We start from the raw sequence: 24,591 nt of genomic DNA on the forward strand, positions 1-24,591 counted from the left end.
ACTTTTATGATTAATCAATAACAAAATGCAAGACTGAATTTTGTCTGTCTGTTGTTTCAAGATTTTCAGATAACTTTTCTCCTAAGGATTTCAATATAAATATATCACACAGTTAATAAGAAAATTACACACTTGATTTCATCTCTTAAACTAAAAAAAGTTAAATGAATCTACAACAGCTTACCTCCAAGAAACCCATCCAATGATTTTCGCTTTCAGAGTAACTCAGGAAAGCATTTTTCAAGCATGTATGATTCTTTAGTCGCACATCTAAACACTATTAAAATGAATTACACAATTAAATGCTAGCTTATGTACTTTATTACTTAATTCTGAACTTCTTTGTTTTATCAGTGAGGCTCTGTTTGATGCAAACCATCATTTTATGTTCTTTTGATTAAACAAGCTACTCTTTCAGATTCCCATACCATGTTGCTTGCTTTACAAGAAGAGAAACAAACCTAAAACCCACTGAAAACAGTAGAAGTTAGATGAAGAAAATCTGTGAGGACATTGCAGTTTGTATTACAAAATTTAATTACTATCACATTTAGTTTTCATGTACTCCACTGCCTTTAACTGAAATATACTGCACTTAGTTGCTAATGGTTGCAAAAACACCCTTGCGCTTCTTAAGCTCGTTATCTATATATTTACATGAATACATTTTTGCATGTAATATTTAGTTTGCCTATAATTTAATATTTCAAGAAGAAAAATCAGCTAGAACACATCCTTCTGAACCCAACCCACCATTTGGTCTGTCACCATCTTTGCTTTGTAGATGACATTTCACTTTGCCTGATATACGTTGCAATGACAAGAAGAGACATTGCAAGGCTAAATACGAAAAGACCGGATGAAAACTAACAAGTGGTGTTGATGCTGCTCAAGTGTGTGCCCCTGTAGGTTTATTTGTAGGTTAGGGCTAAGCTGGAGAGATCAGCAGGACTTTGAAACAGGAAGAACAGTAAGGAAGGATGTTGCAGAATGCAGTGTCAATTTAACTTTTCAATGGCTCTAGCCAGAAAGGAGAAAAAAGTAAAAAAAAGTTGTCCTGTCAGTCAATATCTGTTTCCATATCTCAGAGCAAGTTTTCATTCCACTTTTGAGAGTCTTATGTCCAACTATTCAATTGTTAAACTCTTTGGTTTGTAGAAGGAAATTTGGTCAACAGACATCTTTGAAGACGAACCTGAGAAAGGCAGGTGCTTTAAGTACCTCATTCAGATGCAGATCTGCCTTTCATGCCTGTCTGTTTCAGAATTTCACATGTGACTTTGGGAGTTTATTTTATTTTCTTCAATCTGAGCTTACTCAGCTGTAAAATAAGGTTAATAACACTTACTACCCCTAGTTTTGTTTTATAGAATGTGAGTTCTTTAGGGCATAGACGAACTTTATACAATTGCATAGCACGTAACAAAATCTTGGCAAAGGTCTTCAAATGCTATGAAAGTGCATAAAATAATAAAAAGTGCATTATCTTTAATTGGTTTTACTTTATGTCCCCCTAAATTCAAAGCAATAAGTTTAGGTGAGGAACAGTATAAAATATGATACCATTAACATCCCATCACAACTTCTGAGATTCCTTTATTCCATGCACATAAAACCTGCAGAAGACAAAGAAGTCTCTGAACTCTTCCTTCTTGAGGCACAGCAGTGATGGATGTTGTTCAGACGCTATCTTTCTCACAGGTGGTTGGAGTGTTTTCTCTAATCTGAATGGCAGGTCGGGTGAGATTCAAAACTTTCAGCAGGAGGTTTTGCTAATACAGTAGCAAACTAAATATCTCTGACAGTGATTAAAAAGAAATAAAAAAAAGATGGTTAGTGTAATAACTGTTTATCTGTATGTCACTGTATGTCTTTCTGTTGTGAGAGGAGGTGCAGATGAAAAAGCTTTCCTTGGGATATGCATAGAATTGTAGAATCATAGAATGGTTACATTAGAAGGGAACTTAAAGATCCACTAGTTTCAACCTCCCTGCCATAGATAGGGCCACCTTCCGCTAGACCAGATTATTGAAAGCCCCATCCAACCTGGCCTTGAACACTTCCAGGGATGGGGCATCCACAGCTTCCCTGGGCAACCTCTTCCAGTTTGTCACCACCCTCACACTAAAGAATTTCTTCCTAATATCCAATCTAAATCTACCTTCTTTCACTTTAAAACCATTACCCCTTGTCCTATCACTATACTCCCTGATCAAGACTCCTTCTTCACCTTTTCTGTAAGACCCCTTTAGGTACTGGTACGCTGCTATAAGGTCTCCTGGGAGCCTTCTCTTCTCCAGGCTGAACATCCTTGGCTCTGTCAGCCTCTCTTCACAGGAGAGGTGCTCCAGCCCTCTCATGGTCTTTGTGGCCCTCCTCTGGACCCGCTCCAACAGGTCCATGTCCTTCTTGTGTTGGGGGCCCCAGAGCTCAATGCAGTACTCCAGGTGGGCTCTCACCAGAGTGCAGTAGAGGGGGACAATCACCTCCCTTGACCTGCTGGCCAGGCTTCTTTTGATGCGGCCCAGGATACAGTTGGCTTTCTGGGCTTTGGCAAGAACGCATTGCCGGATCATGTTGAGCTTCTCATGAACCAACACACCCAAGTCCTTCTCTGCAGGGCTACGTTCAATCCATGCACTGCCCAGCCTGTATTTGTGCTTGGGACTGCCCTGACCAGTGTGCAGGACCTTGCACTTGGCCTGGTTGAACTTCATGAAGTTAGCACGGGCCCGTGTCTCAAGCCTGTCCAGGTCCTTCTGGATGGCATCCCTCCCCTCCAGTGTGCTGACCACACCACACAGCTTGGTGTCATCAGCATACTTGCTGAGAGTGCACTCAGTCTCCCTGTCCACGTCCCTGAGGTCCCAATATCAAATCCTGAGTAATGCCACTGGTCACTTGTCTCCACTTGGACATTAAGCTGATGACCTTAACACTTTGAGTGCAATCATCCAGCCAGTTCTTTATCCACCGCATGGTCCATCCGTCCAATCCATGTCTCTCCAATTTAGAGACGTCATGCAAGACAGTGTCAAATGCTTTGCACAAGTTCTGATAGATGGTGTCAGTTGCCCTTCCTTTATCCACCAACACCATAACACCGTGATAGGCAACCACCGGAATTGTTCAGACATGTTTTCCCTTTATTGAAGCCATGTTGGCTGTCACTGACCACCTCCTTATTTTCCGTGTGCTTCAGCATAGTTTCCAGGAGGATCTGCTGAAAGATCTTGGTGGGCATGCAGGTGAGACTGACCAGCGTATAGTTCCCCGTGCCTTCCTTTTTGTCCTTTTTAAAACTGGAGGTTATGTTTCCCCTTTTCCAGTCACTGGGAACTTCACTGGGCTGCCAGGGCTTCTCAAATATGATGAATAGTGGCTTAGCAACTTCATCCACCAGTTCCCTCAGGACCCATGGAGGTATCTTATCAGGTCCAATGGACTTGTGCACTTCAGATTGTCTTAAACCTGATCTTCTCCCACAGTGTATGGTATCTCGTTCTCTCAGTCCCTGCCTTTGCCTTTTGTGACTTAGGTAATGTGGCTAGAGCACTTGACAGTGAAGTCTAAGGCAAAAAAGTAATTGAGTACTTCAGCCTTCCTCATATCCTGGGTAACCAGATTTCCTGTTTCCTTCCAGACAGGGCCCACATTTTCCCTAATCGTCCTTTGCACATTTTCGCTAATCTTCCTTTTATCACTGATATAACTGTAGAATATTTTCTTGTTGCCCTTGACATTCATGGCTAGATTTATCTCTATCTGGGCTTTAGCCTGCCTAACCTGATCCCTGGCTGCTCAGATAACTTCTCTGTATTCCTCCCAGGCTGCCTGTCCTTGTTTCGACCCTCTGTAGGATTCCTTTTTCTGTTAAACTTTGTCCAGGAGCTCTTTGTTTACCCCTGCAGGCCTCCTGGTGTTTTTGCGTGACTTCCTCTTTGTTGCGATACACTGCTTCTAAGCTTGGAGGAGGTGGTCCTTGAATATTAAGCAACTTTCTTGGGCCCCTTGGGCTTTATTCCACTCTGCCAAGGAGATCCCTGAAGAAGCCAAAATCTGCTTTCCTGAAGTCCAGGATAGTGAGCTATTACACCAAAATAAATATTGGTAGTACACCAATATAAAATCTGCATTACTTTTAGAGGTATCCACTTTATAGCATAACAGCTACAGCAAAGAGGTGACTTTTTACCAGAAGTCTTTCTTGCTAACCCTGAATTCTGTGAGGATTTGAAGTAGCAATGAACCTGAAACTGAAAAGTAGTTCCTGCATAATGCAGTAATTGAGTGATTAGCAGCAGAGACAGAGTCGATGAACTGGTTAGGAGAAACTTATGCCTTCTCTCTTGAATTACTAAACCAAATGAGAAGTGCAAGGAAGAAAAAGCAAGGTAAGATAGAAATCGTCTTCACTGTTCAAACTAATTTTGTAATTCCCTTCAGAGCAACCAGAAATAGTCACTGAATACAATTTGCACTTTTTTTTAAATAAATTATGTAATCTTTCAAGTAGTCTGTACAGGAATGTAGAATATCAATGGGATTGAGGTGCTGTATTCTGATATGAAAAAATAGGAAAAAAAAAAAGAGGAAAGAAGATTAAAACAGAACTTTAACTGCCAATTATGTTAGAAAATAAAATAAGGGAAACCCACACTAGTTAGTTTTCTAGTGATTACTGTCCAGAAAATTTTGTAACCTAAGGCAGTTTTTTTTTATTCAGTACATACAGTTTCTTCTCTTTGGCTGTGCTTTTCCTTCTACTTTAATGCCAGAAGCTTTTAGGTGGCCATTATGTATTATAATCACAGAAATTATTCCTATCACATAATTACTGAACTGCCCTAAGCACACATGTAGTTTGATGAGCCTTTGGGGAAGTGGATTTAACTTTCTTCTGGTTCTGACTGGCTAAAACCCATTCACGCACTGCTTGCGGAGTCACTGCTTGCACAGGGATCATATCTGTTCGCAGTCCTTGTTTCTGCTTTTCAGACTTTGATCACCACAGCTATTTGTTCTTTTCGAAGCTTTTTAAAAATTTTGATTTTCCTTATTTAATTTACTGATGTGTTTGGCAGAAGTTCAAAGGCAAAAATATCCTGCTTTGGAAACTCTGAGAACTGCAGACTGGCTTTCCTAGATGAAATAGACAACCTCATTTCTCAAGGAAAGTAACGCTTGTTTAGCTTTTTGTGAAAGGAGTTGTTACTCTCCGGAGTCTGTGCACTAGTGCACTAGTGCATTATCGTAGAAATGCTCTGCCCGTGGGATCAGGCTATAGATTAAGTGGGATCAGCAAATATTAGTTTAGTAAGGAATCACGGCAACATTTTACAACCTTTAACTTTTAAATGTTTTCATTTAAAGGACTGGAGGCCTTCTGACCCCAGCCTGCTCCTCCATTGATCTACATATACTCCATGAGAAAATCATTCCCATGGTTAGATTACCCATGCTACTTAACACCCCGCTGTCCTTGGTGTTCTAAACAGGAAGCATAAATCCAACAAATCAACCTGATTTTATTTTTTAATTACCCATGAAAGTGGGCCATTAAATAATTAAATAACTAGAACATTTGCTACCTCCTAGAACCATAGGAGAAACATACATAGAGGTTTGTATATATGTGGATTTTCCAGTAGATAGGTACATTCCTAAGCTCTAAAATACAACAGTTCAAAGAAGCCAGATGAATAATTGCTATCAGAATATTGCGTTGAGAATCCTTTAGTGCTTTACCCAAAGGATGTTAATAAGTTTATGTCAGTGACACAGCAAAAAATTGTCAGGTCATCTGATAAGGCTATCAGAGAGAAAAAATTTGTAATATAAATGCCAGGCCACAGTACTTAAAAATAATTCATCAAAAAAATCATATCTTTTGCTTAAAAAGTAATGAGATGAGGAATTATTTTTTATTTGCCTCTGGCCTTTTCATTAGTTAAGATTGACGTTTTCAAGCTTTGCATTGCAACTTTGCTACAAAAAGATTAAAAAGGAAAAATGATGGTTTTTTTTAAATAGTTATTTGATTATAATTACCAAGTCTATAAAAAAAAAAAAATACTTCTAGACTCAGAAAGTAGCTGAGAGAACTGCAAGACTGTGAAAACTCAATTTAGTTAACAGCACCAACAAAAAAAAATATTTTCATCTTTTAGATGAATCCCAGGCTAGTAGACCAACCTACAAATTCCAGTTACAAATTTCTGAAACTAAACTGTTGTGCAAGTTTGATCACAATGTCACACACTAGACTGCCATAACATTACTGATACATTTTTATTCCTCTCCTCCTTTTTCTTTTTTTTTTTTTTTAATGAAGATAACAAATTTTGAGGCAAGTCATACTGCAAGTGGATGTCTATCTGTCATTTATACATCCATCCTAGAAGAAGTGTAACAAGGTCATCAGTGCATCCAACATAAAGGAAGAATAGCAAAGCCTGACCCTTCTTGCCTTCCACTGTCAATGATTATATCCCACAGAGAAGAACTGAGAGGAACTTCAAATCCCAAAACTTGTCAACATATGAAACACTAGACTAAGGTAGTTAGTGGAACAATTTATGCCCCATTTATCAGGAAAAAGTTGCATTTATAATGTATCAGTAGGTTAAACACTATCATGAAAAGATCAATAGTGCATGAAATCTTAGTGTAAGACTGTATCCTTTTCAATGCTACTAATACTAGTTACGTCTCTAAGCACAAAGCGGGGTTTTGAGGATTAATTTTGGTTTTGGTGGTGATATAAATGATCCATATTTTCTTGCAGGGCCAGGAAAGGGTAGATAAAATAAACTGTTATTTGACTGACTGTATGCAAAACAAGGATTCTGACTTTAGTATTCCTAGAGTAAAGAACAAGAAAATAAAATTAGATAGTAATCCATTTTTGAAAGTCCACTTAAAAATCTCAGAGCCAAAGAATATGGCAGATAATGACTACTGTCTACAAATGTTAGATAATGACTAGAATTTTTCTGTTTTCTGAGAAATAGAAGTGTAAGTCAGTATTTGTTAGATAAACACAGTTTAAGCATGGTCAGATTCTACATTGGTGCCATAGATGAGTTTTCAGTGCTACCATTGAAGATTATCAATTAAATATACATAAATTGTCCCATTCTAATAATAAATCTCTCATATTTTAACTTTGTCAAATTTGTCACCTTTTGCAGGCATTTATTAATTTGCCAAAGGTTATCAATGTGACAATGCTTTAAAATTTTCAGTATTCCTGCTGGTATGATTTATTTACATAGTGTTGTTGTTGCAGCATATGATAACATAACTTATTCTTGTACTGGAGAATTTTGTGGGATCAACTGATAATAAAAGTCTACAGAGTACAGAAGTACTGTAGCTAGTGGAACTGGAGACATTAGCTAAAACAACCATATTTGGGGTCCAATCTTGCAGTCAAGACTGGTGTATTATGACCTGTAGTAATAGGGATCCACTAATATTGCTAGGTGAAGCTTTTAAAGGTAAACTTTTTATAATATACTTTCTCACATGTACACAGAATCTCTGGGGTTTGGCATAACTAGAACAAAGCCTGCTGTAATAGCAGTGACTAATTCTTGGCCTATAAAGCATTTAAAAATTTTGATATGGATTACCACAACAAGAACAATTCGACAAAATGAAAGCAATACTAAAATATTACTTAGCAGCAAAAAGTGTGTCAGAATTAAAAGCTAATGGAGTGACACTGCAAAACCCTATTTTGATGGTCAGTTAACCAGACAGTGATTCATCCAACATTAGTGTGACTATTCAGGAAGTCCAGTGCTGTCAGAGTTTGCTCATGTTTCAAGACACAAACTGTATTACCAATCTTTATTTATGGAATAGATACAAATGTTAGCTGTATAAACTAGGTGTGCAATTATTAGATAAACAAGTACAAATTTTCTTGACAAAGGCCACTGTCTGTCCCCCATCTTTACACTACACCTTGAAAGCAACACTTTCACTGATATGAGAGATTATCAGTATAGCCCCTTTAGCATTGACAAAAGTCCAAGAAGTCGCTGCTCTGTGAAACACTTACTGAAATACTGATGAAGGACACATTGAAGACATAATCACAACGAAGTTAATATCCTGTGATTTCATATCACATTACAAAAACCTCTCAGTAGACAAGAAGAAACTTGAAAGCATTCTTATGTTAGCTACATTCCTTCTAAAATTATTTCCCCTATCCTCTCTGGTAACTAAGTAAATTTTTTGTCAGGCAGGCAAGGCAGCTCCATTACCTGGAGGCCTCTTTCAGAAGCAAAACCAGATTTTTATTTTGCTTCTGTAGTAGTTAATGAATTCCAGTTCTATTTTAATTTTTCTTGCTTGTGGACTAGCACTGGCAACAAAGCAAGATGATGAGGATATCAGAGATTTCAAGGTCTTTCATGTAAATTATGTAAACTAATGGATACTAATTCCAAGTGCTTCCAAATGTCTTTGAGAACAATTAATAAGCAGCTAATAAACAATATTTACATCTATGAAGAGACATTTTCTTATGGTAGTCTTATGCTTATTTAAAACATTAGGGGTTGTAACATGATCCTGGTCAACAACAAGTTTTTGTGCTTGAGCTGTGTGCCCATCTGCACATCTTATGGAATTCTAACAATCACTTAAACTTAAGGATCAATTAAAAAAAAAAAAATCCCTGAATTTAGGAAGTTTGTTCTTTTGTAAACATAACTTTACAAAATCTAGTGATAGGGTAAAAAAAAAAGGGTTAAACAGTAATGGATTGTTACAGTGTAGGAACTAGAGACCACCAATGGAAATAGTGACAGTCAAACAAAAACCAGCAACCAAGTAAGGTGATTCAACACATAATGGGCAATGGACCTACGTAACACTTTGTCAAAGGAAGGTGTAGGTACAAAATGTTTACATGTGTTCAAAGAGAAACTGGGAAAGGACTTAGAATTGAAACCAGATCTAACTTAGGAAGTCCCTAGTGGGAAGTAATGGAGGGGGGGAGAGGAAAAAAAAAAAACAAACAAAACAAAAAACATAGAAAATGTTTTTGAAAGATACACACATCTGCTCTGCTTTTTCTTTTCCTAAATGTTTGCATAGGAGTAAGATCAAAGATGGACCATTTTCTAAAGGGTCTATTGATCTGAACCAGGGTCTTTTTATTTTGTTCTCACATGAAATAACAAAAATATGCCCTGAGACATCAGCATTCCCTGAGGAGATCATCTTCTTCTGAATATCAAAGAAGGTGATGTAAAGGATGGTGTCTAGAGGATTCTGAATCATCCATTTCATTTTTCCCTATGATCAAAAACACTGCAATTCTAGCACCATCATAGTGAATACCCATTACTAATTCAAAAATTATTTTTCTTGGCTTCTGCGTTATTATTTTGTTGTTGTTGTTGTTTTTACCAGAAATGCCTTATACAGCTGAAATGTGCAGGAAAGCTAAAGCAATCTGACAGAGATGGAGCATGTGTGAGTTGGTCTGCCAGTGAAATGTGTATCACCATGTCATATGCAAATGGATATTTCAACCTGGAGTTTGCATCTTGACTGTCACAATCTTTTGAGCAACTCAGCTGTTTTCTGCACTTGGATGGATTTAATTTTTAAACTCCTGCACTCTGTATTTTAAGTCTTAATCAAAATCCGGGCACTTTTAGGGCTGCAGCCAAACAGAGGGATATCTTGGAAAAGTAAGCATACATGTACCTCATCAGAGGGAGCATACTCTTGACAAATCACAAACCTTGTGTAGGTCAGTCTCTGAAGTCTCATCTCTTCTTAAAAATTCCTGGTTGTAGTGTTCTATTTCTGTAGGAATAGTAGTACCGAATGATACAAATAAAAGAAACCAGATCCTTAACAAATCAGCTACTCATGTAGCAGGTTCAAGAAGAATTTGTATCAAGTGAGAGCTGTGGTACTTAGAAACTCCTCTTTCCTGCAAACTACAGTCATCCCTTCAGGTTTCACATAGATTATGACATTAGTGGTGAGTCATGAAGTCAATGAGAAAATGGAAAAAAAGTAGAGAATGTTATACACTATTAAAACAGTTATGATTTCACATAAGACGTATGATACAGTCAGTTGTTCCTTACTCTTCCCTGCATGTTACCTTTTCCAGACTCAAATTTCTGTTGTGGATTGTGCTATAGTTTGGATTACATTAAGAAGCTACGTGATAGCCTGATACCTGACAGCCTGACAAAGATATCAGGATGATTTTTTCCTTCCTGGGTTGCCTCATGCAAAGCAAGAACATTCTTTGCAAGCAACTGATATTTTGTAATTCCATTAAGCTTAAAAAACTTCCGTATATGCTTTGGGCGGTTTATATATTACTGGTTTATAACCTTCTGGTCTCCACAGAAATTTATTGCAAGAACTGAAAGATCTGTCTTTATTTACTCATCAGGATGTTACTACTGCAGGTGGGAGCAGGAAAGAAAAGAAGAAGACCACACGCCTGGAGCAAATATTCATAGGAAACAACCTTCAGTTAGGTAGGCACACACACACATTGCTATTGACTACAGCAGGCCTGTGTTCTTTCAAACTGTAATACTACGAACTTATTTAATGTTGTACTGGTAGATTTAAAAAGAAATTAAAAAAAAAAATAGAAAAAAAAAAAAAAGAGAGAGAGAGAAGAATCAAAAGGCTAAAATCTGTTCAAGAAATCAGTGCTAGCTTCCTGACCTGGTTTGAAATTCAGGCAAGGCCCTCAGAAGGTTTAATATGCTAATGTCAGGAGTTAATTTATGGCATTTTGTTTTGAACCCAAGATATCTGTGGCTTATGTCAAGATGTTTACTCTGACAAATAGTTGTTTCCAAGACAAATACAAACGTTAGCACATTTAGCCCACACCTCTAATTTAAGTACTAGTTTGGTTAAATGAAACAGCTCTTGACTATATATTTTCTGCACCCAAAGAGATAGATAAATGAGGAAACGCTTGCCTGAGTGATTAGCTGTCTATTTAATGAGATTTTTTTTTATTTAAGGGCAACACAGAAAGGACCTGTGGAAGCTTTTATAGTCCAGGAGATTATTTAGCTGAACTTGCATTGATTAAGGTCATCTATTTCCACACATCATGGACTAGTCCTTGTGTGTTCATGCAAATATTACGTTCAAAGAGAAATACTATATGATACTCGTGTGTGTTTCAAGTCTAGACAAAACCTATATGCAGTTACCTATAAGCTTACTACAACTTTTTGGCACCATTGAAGTATTGCACAGTGTGCAACAACGGCAGCTAGCACACAACAACTGTACTGTTTGCTTAACAAAATAATGGCCTGGAGCACCAATAGACTGTTGCTCTTAATGTTCTGTAATTGCTGAGGTCACACACAGACCTGAAGCACTTTTACATGTTACAGAGAGGTTTATGAACACAGACAGATGATCCTGACTAGAGAATTAGACTCTTCCTCAAATCCTGAACATCAGTAAGCATGTTGTTTTATTCAGAAACAAGAAAGGAAATAATGGACCAACGTTTTTATGCCTGGAAGATGCAGGTGGAATTTATAAAATGCATCTAAATAAGTAGGTTATCTAATTCCCAACGATTTTCAAATTAGTGTCCTGGTTTAAGGTAAAACAGAATCAATTTTCTGTTCAGTAATTTTACTTTTCATTTAAACCTTTTCTAACGAACGGAACTCTGAAATTAACGGCACATTTTTAAGACAGTAGTCTGCTTCCAGAGTGATAAAACCTGATTGTTTGTAGTTTATGCCAAGGAACGGTATGCAGAGATGCTGTTACATATGCTTATTGCTATAACAGCCAAGGTCAACTAACTTTGTTATTTGCCACATTGGAGGGTCAGAAGAAGAAAAGCGTAGAAGTGTCACAGCTGTGGGGTGGAGCAGGCAGGACAGGGGACCCAAAACTGACCAGTAGAGTATTCCATCCCATCTGCATCATGCTTAGTATAAAAGCTGAAGGATCAGAGGGGTCAATGTCTGTCTTCAACGGCCAGTGTCTGAGGAGGACTCTGCCTGTTTGTCTGCCTTTGGCCCTGATCTGTGCATTCTTGACTCCAGATCTGGAATCCAATTCCTGTCTGCCAGTGATTCCAGTCTGTGACTTCCCCAGTGCCTGACAGTGACATGACTGTCATCCTGGGAGCTCCATATGGTTTTGTGTATATTGTACATATTTCATTATTTTCTTTTTACTAGTTTATTAATATTTTCATTAAAGTAATTTAGTTTCTTTTAAAACTCATAAGTCTCTTTTCTTTCTCATCCTTCTCTTCCTGAAGGCAGATGGTCTCTCTTCTCTGACAGGGAGAGAAGTAAAAGAAAGCATCTGTTGTTCATTTCAGTGGCCAGTCTGACTCAAACCGTGACAGCTAGTTATTTTTTCTTCAGCATCTAATGCTGCTGATCAAAAGATACTGAGTTAAGGAACTCATGTTTTGATCCAGTTTAGCTTTTTCTTTATTTTGACGATTCTTTTCCTTGAAAATTCTGTAAAGTCTCTCAGAAAGGGTAGTACTTTTAACCGGAGCACACTCTAACTTATTTTTCTTCAGAAGAAGACAGTGGCAGTAGCTACTGCTTGCTTGGAATTAATGAATTGTAGCAGCATCCACACATATGTATAAGATGCCATCATGAATACTACCAACTATTTTGCTTCTACTACTTTCAGTGACACTTAGGCTGTAGGAATTTACCATGCTTTTGAAAAACTTCACTTGTGTATTTCAGTCATTTAAGGACTTCAGAAAAATTATGTCCTGCTTAAGTAGGATAGACAGTCATAGAGACATACCAAGAGTTTCAATGAGGAGATCAAAATCAATTAACCGTTAAGTGGCAAAGCAAAAACCCCAGGCATCCTCATTCAGAATACCAACCTTCTAAACACCAACACATTGACCCCAGCAGCAAAAATTATGCTAATTAGTGGCTTTTAAGTGCCCCCCCCCCAAAAAAAAAAAAAAAAAGTAAAACATAAGGTAACAAAGGAAGAAAGACAGTATGGGCATTTATCACTTCCAAGTTGCATTTTCAGATCATGAAAGGCACACATCAAACAGCTACTCATCAGACTCTGACATCTATTGAAATTATTTTCAGTACTTTTATGTTACTTCCTGAAACTACCATCACCTGAGAGTGACCATGCTAAAAAACTATATTCAAAACTATTCATTATGAACTGATAAACATGACACTCATTAAATGTTCTTGGTACTTTCTGTGGTGTATCATGTATCATCTGCATACTTTTGTTACCTGAAAGCTTCTATGTCTTCTAAAATAAGCAATTCACTCATCTGAAAAATTATATTCTCTTAAAGTTTTTAACCTGTGTGTGTAGCTGTGACAAATATTAACTCTGTTCTTTCTTTGAGCAGGAGGCACTTGGGAATATTCACACAGCATTTGCAATTCCATGAGCATTAAAATTGACTTGACATCCTCTGATGGCCCTGGAAGTGTGTTCACATAACCCAGGCAAATCAAATAGAAGAGAAACAGTTGTTGCCTTAACCTAGAAATCAAATAGCATCCCACTATTACAGCAAAGGGCTCCATGTTTCACTGACACATGCTAGTTCCCCAAATTCTCCCATTTCTTTCCAAAGCACTTAGGAAGGTGCATATCCTGGCGCTCACTAGCACTCCATGGATGGAGATTGCTATTGGTGAGCTGTTGCAAAAATTGAGACATGTTGCAGCAGCTTGCAAAACTAGGGAGGGCAGTGAATGGGTAAAAAATCTTTAGTATAGGTAGGTAGGGAGGAGAAGAGGACAGGGTGGTACCTAGTGTGATGGAGCTGCTCAGACACCTGGGTCTTTTCTATGGGACAGGCAACAGAGAGTGAGAGCTGGAAGTCAGAGGATGGGACAGTAAAATGGATGACTCCATGGTGGGAGCCCATTACTAACTATCTGGTCAGGGGCAGGTAGCAGACCAGCTTCATCAACCTGAATAAGTCTCTGAGTCACTGACACTGTCTCTCTTGGAGGTTTCACCTTGCTGACATCTAGTTGAGCATTGTGGTGGGACGCAAGCTGTCAAGGAGATTTCTGGGGGGTATCGGGGATAACTGCTTAGTACAGGTGCCGGATGGCCCAACCAGGCGAACACACAACTGGATCTGCTGTCCACTAAGAAGGAGAAACAGGACAAGAGGTAACAATTGCTGTTGTGACCATGTAATACATGTGAGATCCCACAGAGAATGAGGGATATGAGTAGCAGAGCACAGACCTGGGACTTCAGATGAGCAGATTTTGTCTTACTCAGGGCATGGGTAGGTGGGATCCCAAGGGAGGCAGATCTGAAGGGCCAGGGAGCTTGGGGTAGTTGGCAGGGCTTTAAGGGTAATATTCTCCAGGGGTGAGAGAAGGCTATCCGCATACTCAGGCTGACACATGAGGAAACCAGCATGGCTAAGTGGGGAATTCACGGTGCTCCAATGCAAAAAAAGCAGCACACAGGAGGTGGAAGCTGGACCAGGTGACAGAAGAGGAACTTAGAAATGTTGGCTGGAATTGTAGGGATGGTGTTAGGGAAGGCAAAACCTAACTAGAGTTGAGATTGGCAAGGAAATTCAAGGGAAGACATCTTACGGCTAAACTAAGGGTAAAAAGCTGAACAGGATGATTTGAGATAAGGGACACAGCTAATTCTAAGGTAAACAGTTACTGCTTTGCCTTGATTTTCACCTGCAAATTCTCACAGGCTTCTGTGTGTAGAGATTGCAACCCCATATAATTCATGCAAGGGCAGTGTGCAGTCCTACTTTGGGCAAGCAGAGTGCCAGTAGTGATGCCGGTGGGGCCAGAGGCAGCTTTGGGGAGAAGGCTGCTCTGGCAGGCAGTGAGTTGAGCAGGGCTAGAGTGGCTGGAGGTAAGGAAAAGCTTTCCCCATGAGAACTGTGAAGCAATGCAGCAGGAGCCTAGAAAGGCTGCATGGCTGTTTTATAAATAGATGTCTAATTGTGATAGATTTTGGTATAATCCTGGTGAAGTATACCACTGTTATGTATTATTAGGAGATAGTCCAGGATGTTTATGAACTTAAATATAAAATCATAGAAACATAGAATGGTTTGTGTTGGAAAGAACCTTTAAAGGTCACCTAGTCCAACACCCTGGCAGTAAACAGGGAAATGTTCAGCTAGATCAGGTTGCTCAGAGCCCTGTCCAACCTGCCTTTAATGTTTCCAGGGATGGGGCATCTACAATCTCTCTGGGCAACCTCTTCCAATGTTTCACCACTGTTATAAATTTCTCCCTAATATCTAATCTAAGTCTACGCTCTTCTGGTTTAAAATCATTACCCCTCAACCTATCACAACACTTCCTGACCAAGGGTCCCTCCCGATCTTTCCTGTGGGTCCCCTTTAAGTACTGGAAGGCTGCTGTGAGGTCTCCTCAGAGTCCTCTCTTCTGCAGGCTGAATAACCCCAATGCTCTCAGCCTGTCCTCATAGGAGAGGTGCTCCAGCCCTCGAATCATCTTTGTGGCCCTCCTCTGGACCCACTCCAACAGGTCCACGTCCTTCTTGTACTATGGACTCTAGAGCTGGATGCAGTAGTCTAGGTAGGGTCTCACCAGACTGGAGCAGAGGGCCATAATCACCTCCCTCTGTCTGCTGGCCATGCTTCTTTTGTTGCAGCCCTGGATCCAGTTGGCTTTCTGGGCTGCAAGTGTGCATTGACAGTCCATGTTTTCATCCACCATAAATATGAGACCTGTGAGGCTGGAAGTTCTGCAAATTATCCCAGCATATGAAAGAGTAAAATGCTTTAGAATGTACTTAATATTTTAGTTATGATCAGATGCTTTCTTGAAAATCATGTGCTTAGATAACTTCTTGAATTAATATCTCAGTGTAGTCAAATTCCCTGCTATCTCAGCTGTCATAAACATCCCCAAAAAATCAACGTCCCTTGGAAATTTCAGAAGTTTTACACAATGAATCACATTTCTAGCTGTAACTAAATGATTTTATTCATGTAAAACTACACTTTTACCTTCCAGAAGTATTGCTTACGAAGCATTGCTCACAGTGTTAGAAGCTTAAGATGATCAGCTGTGCATGTGTGCTTGTTCATCTTTTCTCCTAAATGCAACAGAAAGAGAAAGAAAAAGTTGGGTGTTTAAATTTTGGGAAAATGCTTAAGATAAAAAGTGGATGGACGTTACATACAAACAGTCTTCTTGTTTTGTTTTGGTTTTGTTTGTATTTTTTTTAATATATTAATTGCATTAACAGTCAATATTAATTTAACTCCCTAAAAAGAAAAAGCTACCACCATCCACTTCCATGTTATCTGTACCTTCTGTTCTTACAGACTTCTTCAATCTCTATTTTCCAGTAGGTCACACGCTATTACCAGGTGAATCTTTCATATTCATATTGAAAGGAACAATTCCTAATATCTTCAACAATACTAATTTATTTGGATAATTACACTCATCACAGACACAGGAAGAGCTATTTTTTAGAGAGTAACCAAAACCTGTGAACGGCATCTTCCCTGAGTTGTGCATCTGAGAAATATTTCACAGTGTAGTTATGCCCTTATCAGCAATTTTGCATGAAAAGAGAATCCTCTCATTTTTTATTCTTCTTTCATTTTATCTTTCTTTTAAAAATATTTCTTTCCCTCTAAAATATAAGAAAATCAAACCCTACTGTCATCTGAATATTTAATTTATCATTGAAATTAGTAAAGATATTGTTGTCTGTATCACTCCTCTGTAAAATTTCAATAGGAAAACAAAATAAACAACTAATTGGAAATTTTACTAGAAAAGACACTATGAACAGTAAGCTTGATCTTGAGTCCTAAGAAAGGAGAGTGGAAGATTAAATAGTGTATTACATGAGAAACAGCAACTTACGACCTTTATGGAGATATGTAAGAAGTACCTAAATGAGACAATATTGGCCAGTTTTTCCACTCTGGAGGTAAAAAAAAAAAGAAAAAAAAAAAAAAAAGGCAATGCTTGATAAAACCAAAGCTCTAAAGCACAAGCAACAAGCTCCTGACAGAAGCTGTGAGAGAACAGTCATGCTTCCACAATATATGCTCTCAGATTCTGAAAATATGTGTTTAGGTAGTGAAGATCTCATTCACATTCTCACACTTCCTGGCCTTTTGTAGATTTTTATTCCATTAGATGATTTAATCTTTTTTTGAACTGTATTAAACTTTTGGCTTCCACAGTGTCATGTGGCAGTGTGTTCCAAAGATTAATTATTCATTATAAAAAATCTGCTGTACTTAACGGGCTTTAAACCTGCTGCCTAATCAAGTTATTTAGTACTTTAATTTGATTCTTTTGTTATGAGATCTATTTAGCAATGTCTCCATCATTCATGATTTTATATATTTCAAATCCAGAGAGCACTAGTTTATTTAATTTTACTAAGTGTTTCTTTTACACAATATGTTGGTTATGTGAAAATCTGTGAAGGAGAAAAATAAGTTTCTAACCAAGGAGTTTTTTAAACCTCCCCACAGCAAAAGAGAGCCAAATGAGCTGTGTCTGGTTGTGGCTATACATAAATCAATACTTGTTTACCTGACATATGTAAATTAACCTCCAACAATCTTTTACCAGGGGCACATTAGAAAGTGCTTCACAAACTCTTTGTTAAATTAGGAGAGCTTTACCCTGAAATAATAATGAAAATGTGAGATTTGTTTTATTATTTTTGTTTAGGTCTCACCGTAACTACAAATTCTGCAAAACAAACCACAGATCATTCTTTATCTAGTTGTGACAAAAAGAGCTGGAGACCTTATATTAAATTAAGTAGAACTGAATTGCAGATCCTTCACTGATATTTAGCTTGTTTTCCTACTGTGGTGAAGGTGAAATATAAATTATTCTTCTTCCCTTGACAAAAATTAAATGCTTCTAGTGAAGTGCCATCACTTATGGAGAAACATTTAATGAAATACGTTTAACAAGGTACAGGATATGTGTGTATAAGGTAATACAGTATCTGCAAGCACACAAATACTCGCAATGAACTACTTCAATGCTAAACGTGGATTTTCTGTTGGTTTAGCATGATATATTGACTCTCTTGGGGCTTGAATACCACTAGAGTTCATGAAAAATCCAAACTGGTTTGGAGAAAGAAGAGGTGATATAGCAAAACAACACACCTGCATTTTCAGAGAGCTAACTTTGCAAATGTGATAAATGCTGTATTGTAAAACTCAAACTTTTCACGCTAAAACGGTCTAGCAGGGTTTATATAGGGAATGATAGATAGCCTAAATCACATATTAGAAGGGCATAATGTATCTTACACACCTGATGGATGTTTTTTTACCTCGTTCAGTCTCCGGACAAATGGGAACAGAGAACTACCCCAGAAGTGTGAAATTTTTTTTGTATATGGTGATAAGAAGATTTGAATATTAGCATATTCTAAAAAAAAAAAAAGAAATAAACAAAAAAACCCAACCAAAACACGAAGCCCAAAACCTCTGCTATCAGAGCGTTGTCTTTCATGAAAATAACTCGCATGGTTTGTTTAAGAAATAGAAAACCGCATCTGCAGAGTCCCCGCAACAGGCTTTTCAGACCCAGGAATCTCTCTGTCTAGAAGATAAAGTTCAGTTAAAGTGGTGACAAAAGTCCGTGAAGACATAATTAAGGTAGTGGCACTACAATCAGAAGGAGCACATTGTGCGCCAGGTGTCACTGTTACTGCTGTCACTGCAGAATATGAGCAAATATGAGCACTATACCTTATATTTCAACAAGGTGTCCAGTCTTGATAATCAAGCACACTACAGATTGATACATCAGTCTAGACATATCATCCAGTGCTATCACTTCCCTCATCCTTCAGGAGCAGTCACTGGGCTCAAGAATATCCCCTTCATGTTCCCAGCCAAGAAGAGCTGGCAGCCAGCAAGCTGATTCTTGTCTAGTGGAAGGATCACTTGGAGGAGAACACAGCTGGACCTTAAGTAGGATCCTTGTTTCAAGCCTCTGATATCTTTTAATTAGCTGTTACTGTATTTGGTATTTGCTTTTTTTTTTTCCTCCTCCGGAAATAAGTTACAGATCTAGTTTTAGCAAGTCCATCAATTATCAAAGGTCTTTTTCTCCCCTCCCATATACATCATTTATGATTAAATTTGCACTTTAAATTCTCAACCAGATTTATAGGAGAGCCTTCTACAAATCTGAGGACATGATTAACCTTTGGTGGTGGTGCTCTGTATCAGTTTAATGAAGTGTTGTATGGGGAGAAGGGATGCAGACCTTTGATCATGGGTATTCTTTCCTCCTTCACTTAAATATTCCAAAGGTTGATTTGATCTAATTAACACACACATCAGTATAAATCATTAAAATTTGCCATATTGAATTACACAGCTTCAGTCTCCTCATGACTATAAATGCAGGCTATATAATATACTGTTTATCATAATGAATGGAGGAGGCAATGAAGGAACAGTAATTAAGCAAGTTTTCTAAACCATTAAATTCTCAGGTTAATAGTGGAAGATGAAGGAGTATTAGCAGTCCCTTTGTGGCAGAAGCCAGATATACAGGGAATGTAGTGGGGCAGAAGGGAGAAGGTAGATCAAAGTGCAGTGACAGATCCAGAGTAGCATTCAGGCTGACATTGTCAGTATGCTTACAAAGTGTAATGTCATTGCATACCCTTGAGAGACTTAGAACTATGCCTAATAACAACTAATGTCTAGCATTCATTAAATTGATTTATTATAAATTACTTCTTTTTATTCAATCACTATGTTGCATATTGACATGGAACAGTCTTCATGTAAAGTTCCAACAGTAGTTTCAATGAAATGAGACTAGAAGGTGGGAAATGTTTGGATAAAAAATAATAATAGAGCAATCCAAGGTTTTTGTAATGACAGCACATATGAGGCGTTAATTTTTGGCGTTGGGAGCAACCAAATACAAAACTGAAAATCTGAAGAGGTCTCAGGTGGACAGGCAGGAACCTCTGAACACCATCATATACATTATGATAAAACTAAATTGACTGGCAGCACTATAATTAAAACACAAACAAAGACTAATTCATCAGATTCTAACACTATTGCAGCAGAGAGATTTGCCCGCACACTGAGGGGTACTTACATATTCTGTATAATGTGGAGCTACTTTGGGACCAAATATTCAAACACTGCATCTTCTTCTTTTTATGTTGGTCTGGGGCAGATTTTTCATTTCTTTTATGCATGTGTGGAACCCACCTAGGACAAATCTTGTGTTTCATGAAGTACAAACAAAGGATGCTCTTTCTGCCCCCAAAATGCCATAGAAACTAGATACTTATAAGTTAGTAGAAGAGAAGACAAAAATGCCTAAAGGTGAAGTAACTTCCCTTGTTTATAGAGCAGAATTTGGCTAAGAATATATAGGTACCCTAATATTTTACCTTTTCATCACATTTGGAATATCCTTGGTCATCTGTGGACCGACTGCCTAATTGTGGGCTCCACGTCCTTCAGAAGATTGTTATATGATCCATTGTTGTACTGTATGATTTGAAGAAATCATTAAGTCAGAATCATGTATCTATGTATTGGTAAGAATTAACTAAGAATTTGGGAGGCCACTGTCAAACAAAAACAATGAGTCCCAGAAGCTGAACTCAGTAAGTTTTCACAGGGCATAGCATTGACATTTAATTAGTCTAGCTACATCTCCCTCTCTCTCTTTTCTCCGCTTGGTTACAGTGATTCTAGAAAAAGCTTTTAGAGTCTCCTTGACAGTCTCATTTTAAATCATAATTCAAAATTATTTAACATATACGTATCTTGTTACTAAGGAATCACTTATGAACACCATTCTCCACGGTTCAGTTCAAGAAATTACTTAAACGTGTTTTAACCCCTATAGTTTATCTTCAGCATTTGCTTCAGTAATTTTAAAATGTTCTTAACTCCTATTGAGTATCAGTCTAATGTCACAAACCAACCATTTGAGCAGATTCCTTCAGAAAGATATGTAAGTGCATTAGCATGTGAGCAAAAATTATTCGGTAAATAGTAGGTAATCAAGCTGTGTATGAATTTCTCTATCAATTTCTGTTAAGGAAAAGCAATGTTTTTCTTTTACCTATACAGGAGAAGAAGATAGGTTAAAAATGAACAAGTAAGAGCTAGTAGGGTTACATGGTGATAAGGGATAACTAATTTGCCTACTTGCGGATTATATTTGGAATTTTTTGTACATGTCAGAGTGAATACAGACACACAAAATTATTCATAGACTAACAGCTCCATAACAGGTGGGTTAGCTTAAAGTTGGAAAAATACAAGGAATTGAAAGGATTTATTTTCTAATACATTTTCTGTCCATTCTCCTTGAATAATTGGGTTATGATATAAGGAAAACATGCTTGCATACGGGCCATGTTTCTGACATTACCTGAAATCACAAAAGCGTCATTTGAGAAACTCACACAGAGACAAAGGTGTTAGGGGTTTCATCAAGGGCTTAGTTTTCTATAACTACATAAACAAAAGAATTTTCTGTGGCTTCTTTTGATCTGATAGGCATTGCTCTTTCTCAAAGGCTGATTGCTGTTGCTAACAGTGTTTGATTTTTTTTAAGGATTTTAAGTTTATTTAAGGTTTTTAAGGTTATACCCTGTGAAATGTGACATATTTTTTTCGCATGAAATATGCAACCGCAGTGATGAATGTTCATCCTTTTGACACTGTCCAATGCAACAGCTTTGCAGGGCTCAGTCTATAAGAGCTGCATCCAGACCTGAACTGGGGTTCTGTGTGTTAAGGTAGGTAAGAGTTTGATCTGTTCCATTACAGTACAAGAAGTAAGATGGCAGTTATGTCCAGATCTCTACTGGTTCCTCATTTGCTGTCTTTTGACTTTCTCCTGACAAAGGCTATGCCATAAGATCATAGCCAAAAGCATTTCAGAAAAAGCGCCACACTAGTGACAAATAAGGAGTCCTGTTAAAAGAAGGGACCAAAATCTGACTGTCTATGAGCAAAGTGAAGAGACAAATGAATGAACAGCAATGAAATTATGACACGTACCCCTAAACATTTACATATAAACACCTTCTAATACGGTCACAGACAATGCTCAGCTTCTTAATATTTCCTTCCTTTGACACAGTTCATTCAGTGACTGAAATAACCATGTTAACACCTAAAGGGGTCCAAACTGTTTCTTCTGTCATATCAAATTGGTATGTGAGAAAAGGCAAAACGGCAACCTTCTTTCCTCACCATATAGTTTCTCCACCTCAGTGATACATACTTCATAAACCAACTATTCATAATCCCTGTCAGGATGAAATTACAAAAATGTTTAGAAAATCAAACCAGGAGAAGCTGTGCCCTCTTTATGAGAATGAATAACAGTAGACTTTCACTTTTAAGTTAAGAAGCGTTTCCAATCATGATAAAGACTGTAAAAAAAAACAACAAAAAACCAAACAAACAAGCGAAAAAAACCCAAAACAAGACAGTTTTATTTTCCACTGTGTGATGGCTCTCTTATCAGGGTACTAGTATTTGCTGTGATATCCCATTTTATTCCCTTTAAGAAAAAAATTTTCAGGCAAATGTGGGAAATTATGATATTCCTTCTATAAAAATCTATCTTTATATGAATGAAAAAACAGGTGTTAATGACTACCTTTGATGACTTCATATCTATATGTGTGTGCTCCTTATAACAACTTGTATTTCAAATCTGCCCAGGAGACTTAGATCCTTTGTTCTTCTTATGTTCAAAATCCTATTTTGTTAATGTTAGTATATATGAGTATCACAAAAGCCATACTCGTAAGATAAGAACTGCTTAATGTGTTGTTTATGAAGTCAGTATTTGTGGCAAATATAGTCAATATATTTGTTGTATTTTATATTCCCTGAAGTCCTGAAGTTCTTGGGTAGTTGGACATGACTCAGTTGATTAAACAGATATTAGATATTATCGATCAAACATATTATTAAACTTTCATATTAGGAGCAGTGTGTATACCACACAGCCTCCACCACCAGCTCCAGAAAGGAGGAGTGCCGTAAGTCGTCTATGTTTACCAGTCTTTGATATCATGGGGCATTTCAACTTCCCCTGAACACTCGTGTTTATGTATCTGAGTCTCTCCTGCTGTGCAGTTGATTTTTTTCCCAGTACTTAGCTACCAGTCTGGTTTTTGTGAGCTCCATAGTAAATTCCATTTAATACAGTAAGTGAAGGTAAATTCTATTTAGCTTACTCAGTTAATTTTCTAGGGAAAGTATTTGCTGGATACATAATAACACTTTTAAGTAGGTTAGCTATAGCATAAATTCAACTTTCTCATCATCTCTTCAGAAAGATATACTGAAAAAAAAAGTTTTTAAGAACTTCCAATAATTGTTTGCCTCTCCTTTAAAAAATATATTACAAAGCAGTTAAAAAAATAGTAACTAGGGTGTGGGTTTAGTTTCAGAGAAAGCAGGGTTATTTTTGCAGTTGCAGCCTGTGACCCTCCACCCAGCTGTATAAGTAATTGTAAACCAACAGTACTCATGTACCTAAAGCAGCTTACAAATGCAAAACCAGCTTTGTGCCTTTTTTACATGAATATTACCTACTTCCATTATAGTTCGATTTCAATTTTCTTATCAGAAATAACAAAATATATAAATAATATATAAATAATAATGAAAGATTAATTTATTTATTTTTTTAACAGTGTAAATTATACCACATCATTTAACATTCCCACCCAACCTGGGACCTTTCTTACGCACTCAGACTATGATTCTTAAAAGGATGGGGTAGCACACATGAAAAGTAAAATCACATATTTGAGAATTGGAATGTGAAAATATGAAATTAATAATCAGGCTACTCACATTATTCAAAAGAACTAACAATCAAAATGCAAGTAATTAGCACAAATCAGGCTTATTGAGAGTATCAAGTATTTAACAATTACACAGAATTACATCGTATTGTAATAACAAAAGCAGTGATATCAGCCTAAACTCTTGAAGCTGACAAACAGTGAGATCAATCTATGTCAGCCACATGGGATAGCTTACATGAAACTACTCTTCAGATCCCTTATTATTGTTGTTTTCATAATCTTTTTTGAGGTCAAAGTAAAACATTAATTTAGACATGCAAACATTTAAGACTAATATGGAAAGTACTAAAATACAGTTGGTGTCAGACAGTGACTGAAAATATGGTCTAGAAGATGGGAAGCACTCAAAAAAAGGTAAAGAGATTGTTCAAGAATTAACATTTCAATTAATACAATATTTGCATTAATAAAAGCTGAATTTGAACAGCAACCCTTACTTCATTCTCTGAAAACTGGATTTTAAGTAACCTTACCACAGTTGACTCATTTGAAAGGAGGCTAAAAGGGCCTGAAAAATTTGTGCTCATTTCTTTGGAAGAGCTATAGATGTGATTTCCTAGATATAAGAAGTTGTTCCTGCATATCTAATAAGATATCAACAACTGAACAAGGAGAAAAAAAGAGTTAGCACTCAGTATTCCTTGAAACGCCATTCCATAC

The sequence above is a fragment of the Rissa tridactyla genome, chromosome Z (genome assembly GCF_028500815.1).
Source record: "Rissa tridactyla isolate bRisTri1 chromosome Z, bRisTri1.patW.cur.20221130, whole genome shotgun sequence".
NCBI classification, from domain to species: Eukaryota; Metazoa; Chordata; class Aves; order Charadriiformes; family Laridae; genus Rissa; species Rissa tridactyla.